This window comes from Prionailurus viverrinus, chromosome A2, assembly GCF_022837055.1.
Source record: "Prionailurus viverrinus isolate Anna chromosome A2, UM_Priviv_1.0, whole genome shotgun sequence".
Taxonomy (NCBI): domain Eukaryota; kingdom Metazoa; phylum Chordata; class Mammalia; order Carnivora; family Felidae; genus Prionailurus; species Prionailurus viverrinus.
Genome location: NC_062562.1, coordinates 122,481,450 through 122,490,251, shown reverse-complemented (window position 1 = coordinate 122,490,251; position 8,802 = coordinate 122,481,450). Strand labels below are relative to the sequence as shown.

Sequence of the window (8,802 nt, the reverse complement as noted above, 5' to 3'; positions counted from 1 at the left end):
GGAGCTGGAGGCTGTTTCGGATTCTGGGTCTCCCTCTCTCTCTGACCCTCCCCTGCTCATGCTCTGTCTTTCTCTGTCTCAAAAATAAATAAATGTTAAAAAAAATAAAAATTTAAAAAAAATAATAATGCAGGAGTGTGGAGTGTGAAGGTCCAGAAAGAATTCTTGAAACATTTCCCAGTGAAAAAAGGTGTTTTCATTATAGCACCAGGACAGGACCTACGGGGCCACACTGCACTTGTGATTACAAGGAGTGACTGATTCTACTCTTTTTAGTTAGCGGGGGTGATGGATAAGTGAGTCTCTAAGGAATTCGTGTATGTTGAAGGTGAGGTCTACAGGACCTTGAAGGTCTGGCTATTGTCAAGATAAGGTTACCCTTAATTAACTGGTAAATCTAGACATTAGTCATCAGATCCTTTAAGAATGTCATGTTCTGCGTGTCTCAGATGTACAACAGTGGGCCACAAGTTGTAAGATGATTTATTCTTAGTCATATTTTTCCCGCCTTTGTTTTTCTCAACATTTACAACTGAAGGAATGAGGGGGAAAAGGCCCTTCCTTGGAATTGTAATGGATTCTTTTCCCTACCTAGAAAAAATAGGGGCACCTGGGTGGCTCAGTCGGTTAAGCGTCGGACGTTTGGTTTCACCTCAGGTCATGAACTCGTGGTTTGTGAGTTCGAGGCCCGCGTCGGGATCTGTGCTGACAGTGTGGGGCCCACTTGGGATTCTCTCTCTCCCTCTCTCTGCCCTTTCCCCACTCGCTCTGTCTCTCTCTCTCTCAAAATACATAAACTTGAAAACATTAAAAAGAAAAATATAAACATATAAAATGCACAAATACTGTGCATTAAATAGTGCACAAAATTTCTACAGAAATCCTCAAAAGAACCACAGACCCATGTTTAAATGCCCGCGACCTCAAGATAAAATAAAAACGCTCTCATGTAGCTAATTCAAGAGTTTGCTACATCGGCGGTGCTCAAACCTGCCTGTGTGTTAGAAGCACGGGGCGTTCTGCGTCACACAGGTTTCTGAGCCCACTCCAGACCTCCTGGAACATGACCCCAGGAGGTGTGAATTCACACTTTCAACAGGCTCCAGGAGTGCTTCTCACACAGAAAGGCCCTGGGAGCCACCAGCCCACAGGGCCCTTCTCCCTCCCCCGTTCCTTCCCTGGCACACAAGACCCTTGGCTCCCTGTGTCTCCCACCGTGACCACCTCACCCCTGCGAAGCACGGCTCTGCCTTCCCTGCCCCACCCCCTGTACGAAGGTTGGGTCTGCAGTAGGTCATGACGGGCACGAGGGCAGGGCCCTGTCTGCCCCAGCCCTGAATTGCCAGGATCCAGGAAATGTCAGTGTTCCAAGAGAGACTTCATTTGAACAAAGGGTTCCAAAAGCACACATCTGAAAACCACTGAATTTACACACTCCTAGTCCCTTGGACTCTCAACTAGTGGTGTCCAGGATAGGAAGTAGTTTTCTTTTTTTTTTTTTTTTTTAAATTTTTTTTTTCAACGTTTATTTATTTTTGGGACAGAGAGAGACAGAACATGAACGGGGGAGGGGCAGAGAGAGAGGGAGACACAGAACCGGAAACAGGCTCCAGGCTCTGAGCCATCAGCCCAGAGCCCGACGCGGGGTTCGAACTCACGGACCGCGAGATTGTGACCTGGCTGAAGTCAGACGCTTAACCGACTGCGCCACCCAGGCGCCCCAGGAAATAGTTTTCTAAAGTGAGATTGCTGGAGGCAACTTCTACCAAAGCTCAGTGGAATCAAACTAGACGGTGCACAAATTAGTACAAGTAGCAGGTCCGGATGTATCAGTGCGCTGAATTTGGAGGGAGAAAGGAAAGAAGTGAACACCACCTGCCTCTCTGCATGGCAGACTGGACTACATGTTTTTCCAGGTACTTTCTCACTTAATCTTTTAAAATCCTGCAATATTGAAAACCTCATCTTACAAAGAAAAAAAAAAAATGCTAGCTACTATGAGCTACCAGTTCCTTTCAGAGAGTCTAACCCGGGCCTGGAACTCTTGTCCCTAAAAGATCTTGAAGTCTTACGGTTTTTCTACCTGGAACCTCTTCTCAGAGTCTACAAGTTGTACAAGAATTTTTTAATCTACTGCTTTCATTTTAGTTATAACCTTAAAAAGCTAGTGATACACTTACAAATTTAGTAATCATCTTAAAAGAATATTTTACCTTAAAAGGCCCTTTTCACGGTGTCAGTTGAAAGACAGCTTAATAACACAAAACACTGGGGGCCCCTGGGTGGCTCAGTCCGTTAAGCATCCAACTCCGGGATCTCAGCCCAGGTCTTGATCTCTGGGTCGTGAGTTCAAGCCCTACATTGCGTTCCGTGCTGAGCATAAACCCTACTTAAAACAAAACAAAACAAAACATTAGCTAAAGTTCCTCAAACCAGGGATTCCCTAATGTATTCCATGGGAGGGTTGAGATTTTGTTTCCACTACAAAAATCACTATAACACACTAACTTTGTGGCCCTGCCTTGGTACTAACTACTCCATGACTGCAGGGCTCTTACAAAGTTATGTATGTACGTTAGGGGGTAGACATTCTGAAGTTAGCCAGTTTTGACATCAAAATACTGAATGTGGGGGCACCTGGGTGGCTCAGCTCGTTAAGCGGCCGACTTCGGCTCAGGTCATGATCTCGCGGTCCGTGAGTTCGAGCCCCGCATCGGGCTCTGTGGTGACAGCTCAGAGCCTGAAGCCTGTTTCAGATTCAGTGTCTCCCTCTCTCTGACCCTCCCCCGTTCATGCTTTGTCTCTCTCTGTCTCAAAAATAAATAAACGTTAAAAAAATTAAAAAAAAGAAAAAAAAGAAAAAAAAATACTGAATGTGGGAGCTGCCCTGAAGAATATTCATTCATCAACCATTCAAATATTTTTTGAGCAGCCACCCAATGCTAGGCTCTCCTCTGTGCATAACGGGCATATAGCCATGAAGAAAACAGACCCAGATCCCAGACCTCACAGAACTTACTTTCTGACCAGGAGAGGGAAAATTAAACAAGATAAGGAAGTAAAATGTGCTATAAAGTGTTAATCACTATGGAGGAAAAAGAAGACAGGGAAGGGGATATAAAGTGTGCTTGGGTCTGAACGTGAAGGGAGGAGGGTTTGGCTGGAGGTTGAAACTGTCAGTGAAATGGCTAGGGAGGCCTCGTCAAGACTGACTGCCGAATAGTCTTGAGGGTTGGGAGGTACTCATGAGCATCTGGGTCCTGGAGGGAAGCATTGTAGACAGGCAGAAAAGTGAATGCCAAGGTCCTGCTTCTGGGTGTGTTGGGGCAACAGGAAAGAGGTGTGTGTGTGTGTGTGTGAGTGTGATGGGAAGGAAGATGGGGGAGATCATGCAGGTGTTATTCTTGAGGAGAAAAGCCACAGAATTTGAACTTTTAGGATGAATGGGGTCACTTCAGCCGCTGTGTAGAAAATACACTGCAAGGGGCGCCTGGGTGGCTCAGTTGGTTAAGTGTCCGACTCTTGATTTTGGCTCAGGTCATGATCTCATGGCTTCGTGTGTGCGAGCCCTGTGCACTGACCTCACAGAGCCTGCTTGGAATTCTCCCTCTCTCTTTCTCTCAAAATAAATAATTAAAATTAAAAAAAAAGAAAATAGATTGTGAGGTAGAGTGCAGATGAGAGTCTTGCATTCAACCAGTGGGGAGATGGTGGTGGCCAGATTCTGAATACCAGTAAGGATGGAGTTGATGGCCTGGAAGTGGCATGTAAGAGAAGGAGCAGTCAGGACTGGCATTGAGGAGCAGTTACTAACCAAGAAGTCAGGTTCACAAGCCTGCTTAGGAATTCTTTTCAGGAAATGGAAAGTCTGGTCTCGATTTGTTTATATATATTTTTATTTATTTTTTAAAGAGAGAGACCCAGAGAGCATGAGAGGGAGAGGTGCAGAGAGAGGGAGGCAGAGAATCCCACGCAATCTGTGTGCTATCAGCCCAGAGCCCGATGCAGGACTCAAACTCACGAACTGTGAGATCGTGACCTGAGCTGAACTCAAGAGTCGGGCACTTAACTGACTGAGCCACCCAGAAGCCCCAGGTCTTGATCTTTAAAAGAATGCTAATAAGGATTTTTTTTTTAAAGCTTGTCAGTGTTTTTTTCCTTTCCTACAATCTCGCTGTGTTTCATCTATCAATTAACTTGCACTCAGATGTAGAACAGTGGGTTTTGATGACCAAAAAAAGGCTTTAATTAGCCTAAGTTATTTTAGGTAGCATAACTGCTTTTGCATTAATTGTCGGTGATTGAGTTTTAAGACATAACAAATGCAGATACCGTCTGGAAAAATTCTACTGTTATGCCCAGAATTCATGATCCCCAAAGACCACCAGGGAGCCGAGTCCGATGCAAAAAATAAAGAGCCTTTATTCAAGCTAGCTCGAGCTCAATCGCCTACCTGCACCAAAGCAGCGGTGAGATACCGAAGAGAGAGAGCGAGTTTCAAAAGCACAGAGGTTTTATAGGGATCATGGCCTTAGCCAATTGGCTGGGGAAGGGTCGTGGCCTCAGCCGATTGGCTGCCAAAGTGTGGTCCCAGATCAGCAATTATCAGCGTCACCTGGAACTTGTTAAAAATGCAAATGTTGGGCTTGGTGGTCACAGACCCACTGAATCAGAAACTCTGGGGGTGGGGCTCAGCAATCCGTGTTTGAACAAGTCTTCCAGGAGATTCTGATGCACCTGAAGTTTAAGAACCACTGTGTCTGAGCTTAACATATTTGGCCTCAGTGTATACAGAACGTTTCTCACCGGTCACCTATTAACCATTGGCTGTCAGCCTTGCTGTGCTATATAAATACCTAGCACCAAACACCATCCCCAGAGACTCTGATTTAATTGGTTTGGGGAGGGGTCAGTTATTAAAATGCTCCCAGGTCATTCTAAGCCTGGACAGGATTGAGGGCTCCTGCCTCTGGCCCCCACCTGAGAGAAGCCCTCCCTCTTCTACTCACACTTTCCACGCCTCTCACACTCCCCTTCCTCCCACCTCAGACTTCGGAAGTATGCATCAATCGGTAGCCTGCTTTCTTAGAAAACATAAGTTACTCAAGGGGAGGATGCGTGGTCTGAGGTTTGAGCGGGAACTTCTTTCTGCGGCCATGTCGGGGACATAGTCACTAGTCAGCCGGCCTAGGTCTGCTCTTTCACTACATGGGCTCAGTTCTGCACCTAGAGGAAGCAGACAGCTTTGGCTCCCAAAGCCGGAAGGGCTCTCTCTTCCCAGCCTCATGCTCATGAAGCTTCGGTTAGGTTCAGGCTCAGGCTGTGGCTTGGAACAGAGGCATAGAGGGTCATCACAGCTAGATTCTGGAAGGGTCGGGACTAGAATGCACTGTGTCCAGTACAGCCCCACCCCCCCGCATCCTGCAAGCCTGTGGCTCCATGGGATCACTCAGGGAAACTGAAAACCCACAGCACGCTTGCCCCCTACCCGGCCCCGCTTGTCTAATTGTCTCATTGGGTGCAAGGTCCTTATAAATTCACCTTCTCAAAAGAAAGCCCTTTCGGAGGAGCAATGGGTCCAGCGTTCACATGGTAAGAGAGTTCACAATGATAGATGGTCGGGTAAATACCAAAAGGAAGCACAATCCCCTCTGAGGGGTTCCAAAACGCTCATCTTTTTTTTTTTTTTTTTAATTTTTTTTTCAACGTTTTTATTTATTTTTGGGACAGAGAGAGACAGAGCATGAACGGGGGAGGGGCAGAGAGAGAGGGAGACACAGAATCGGAAACAGGCTCCAGGCTCTGAGCCATCAGCCCAGAGCCTGACGCGGGGCTCGAACTCACGGACCGCGAGATCGTGACCTGGCTGGAGTCGGATGCTCAACCGACTGCGCCACCCAGGCGCCCCCCAAAACGCTCATCTTGACTACATTGTCCCTGCTCCAAACACACCCATTACAGAGTCTGGGCTCCCTCAGGGTAGACGGACGTTTGCCAATTTAAACAGACCCCTTTCTCTGTGAAATCCAAATGCACATGACCAGGACGGATGCGTCTCAAGCCAGTCCTGGCTGTCATTCTGTGATCTCCTCTCTAGCCAGCTTGGAGGGGCCTTAGATTTAAAACTCAAGCCAGAAATGGCTCTCATTGGCCTTCTTCACCAAACACGAGAGCCAGCCACCCCACTGGGCCCAACACAGGTTCATCTCTACCTAAAGCTCTGCTGGCAGAGGGCTGCTTCCTTTTTTTTAAACGAGGACATGAAGTATCTGTAATGGTGAAGGCTTGTCAGCTTTAGATTATACAAACCGCCCAAGGTAACACTACCTGTGTGCAGGGTGAGAGCCCGATTCCCACATGGGGGTGAGAATTCGGGCCCAGGACAGGAACTTTCCCCTCAACCAGCTCTGATGGCAAACTTCAAGGAGTGAGGGGGAGGGAGAGACACACATTCGGCTGTCTCACGAGCAGGCTAAGTAAAAACTGACTCATTCTGCTCAACCGGCTTCCAGAAAAGGAAATAACCCCCGAGGACAGCAGCAAAAAGACCAAGTGACTCAAGCGACAACTGACCTCTCCGCTCTCCAAACAAGGGCCCTACTTCATGGTTCCTTTTATAATACTTCCCTCAGCACCCATCACAGCACTGTGCGTCACACAGCTGTGCACAGGTTTGTGCCCTTGCTAACTGCCCGGGCCACTGGCTCAGTTCTGACATGAGCCCTGACCCAAGCAAAACAATCTTAAACAGTTTCACAAATGGTACCTAAATGGTGTGGGTAAATCCAGGTATCGAGGCAAACAGGAGTGTTCTGAAAGAAGTTCCTGATGCCAAGTAAAAACTGTTATGTTCTTTTGGGCAAATATCCCCAAACGGGCTAATGTTGAACAGCAAACAAGAGGTAAAAGCAGGAAGACGAGCAAGTGCCAGATCTGAGAGAGAAGAAAGGGGAGGGAGAGGAGGGGGGGGAGGGGGAAGGGAGAGGAAGGGAGGGAAGGACAGATGGGGAAGAAGTTCTCTAGCTAGGGCATTAAGCGGTCAGCGGTTGAGGACGGAAAGTGAGGTGCACGGACACAGGAAATAGCGGTTCTGTAGCACACAGCGAGCCTACAAATAGTCTTCTCGCACCTTCTCTCATCTGCTTCTCTAGTGTAAGCAACACCTTCCTCCAGGCAAGACCTACAGACAGTTCTCTTTTTTTTTTTTTAATTTTTTTTTTCAACGTTTATTTATTTTTGGGACAGAGAGAGACAGAGCATGAACGGGGGAGGGGCAGAGAGAGAGGGAGACACCGAATCGGAAACAGGCTCCAGGCTCTGAGCCATCAGCCCAGAGCCCGACGCGGGGCTCGAACTCACGGACCGCGAGATCGTGACCTGGCTGAAGTCGGACGCTTAACCGACTGCGCCACCCAGGCGCCCCCAGACAGTTCTCTTAAGGTAAGTCACGATGATAGAATAGACTTAACCTGGCTGGAAGCATCTTTCACCAACTCCAAAGTGTGGCACTGGAAGGAAAGGTCTTGAGTTTTAGGGCAAGGTTATATGCAAGTAAGCATGTTCTGAGAGCAATAAACTATTTAAACGTTGTAATAAGTGACTGACTATGGCTCCGGTGCAGTTAGGAGAGTGGCCGGGACAGGAAGGAAAGTTCGTAGGCTTCTCCAGAAGCCCTGTCCCTCACAGATGTGCAAGTCCATCCAGTGAGCCACAAAACCAACTCCAGGATTCTAAGACCCTGATCGAGCTGGCTCTCAGCTCAAGATCAGCCATTTTGACTGCATTTACCTCTTGAGCCTCCCCGTGTTCCTGCTGCTGTCGGAGAACATGTGGATTTCCTCACTGAGGTTGAATATCCTGAAACATTTCTTTAAAGGTGAGATTTTCTTAGACACTTCAAGACACTCTTTTTCAAGTGATCTTCATCTGTAGTCACGATAGAAAGTAGCAAAACCCAGGTGGCAGCATAGTGTGACACGATCACGTACGTTGAACTAGGTTCAAAATTGGTTCTGCCCTCAATTAGCTGAATGAGCCTGAAAAAGTTTAGCTTTCTTTTCCTTTTATGTGAAAGGGCATTAATAATACTTAAATTATTATATGGATGAGACCGAACACACAGGGACCCTCTTTGAACACCGCCTGGCACATGGTAGGTACCCTACAAAAGTGCCTTTCCCTCTGGAAATCCTGTTACAAGTTCACAGAAGTCTCTGGACAGAATCAGAGCAGGCGGGCAAATGGGACAGAAGGGGGGGAAGTTCAGCCCCCAACACAAGATGCTCGGGGTTTGTGACAGCACATTTAGAGACACCTCAGTGGAGTGGAAAAAAACAACACCCATGGAATTCATCTTTTCTGGAAACTTTGGTGTTGACTTGACCCCTATTGTCAGAAGAAACCCTTCATTCAGAAGACCTTCCCAGGTTTGGAGGCGGGAGTTCTCAGGCTCTTTATGGCTTGAGCTGAAGCATCCGTTACAGCAGTGGCTCCCCTAAGATGATTTCAAAATAATATTGGTATGTAGGCCCCACCCTGGAGAAACTTATTAAGTTGGTTTGAAGGGGACAGAGACATGGGTATTTTTTTTAAAGCTCCTGTGATTCTAATGTGCAGCCGGGGTTAACACCTTTCATTGGTGCAACAGATTTAAAAAGATGTCCTTTACCATGGCTAGGAAGATACACCATCCAGCTGGGAGAACAGCATGTCACAAACACAAGAGGGCAGGGCCACAGCCTGCTTCTCTCCAGCAATTCTTGCCGAAGTTCCCAGATTGTATCCCAATTTCCGGAAGAGAAC

General features: G+C 47.3%; 1 long non-coding RNA gene across 2 annotated transcripts; it reads right to left on the bottom strand.

The window, feature by feature from the left end:
* Nucleotides 1-1,688: 1,688 nt before the first annotated feature.
* On the bottom strand, nt 1,689-4,479 carry LOC125160803 (uncharacterized). Of its 2 annotated transcripts, none has more exons than XR_007150380.1 (3): nt 4,454-4,479; nt 2,214-2,386; nt 1,689-1,837 (listed from the first exon to the last, which is right to left on the bottom strand). It is a non-coding gene; the product is annotated as an uncharacterized LOC125160803 (long non-coding RNA). The 2 variants fall into 2 exon arrangements; XR_007150381.1 differs by having other exon boundaries at nt 2,214-2,389; nt 4,454-4,475.
* Between the last annotated feature and the right edge of the window lie 4,323 nt (nt 4,480-8,802).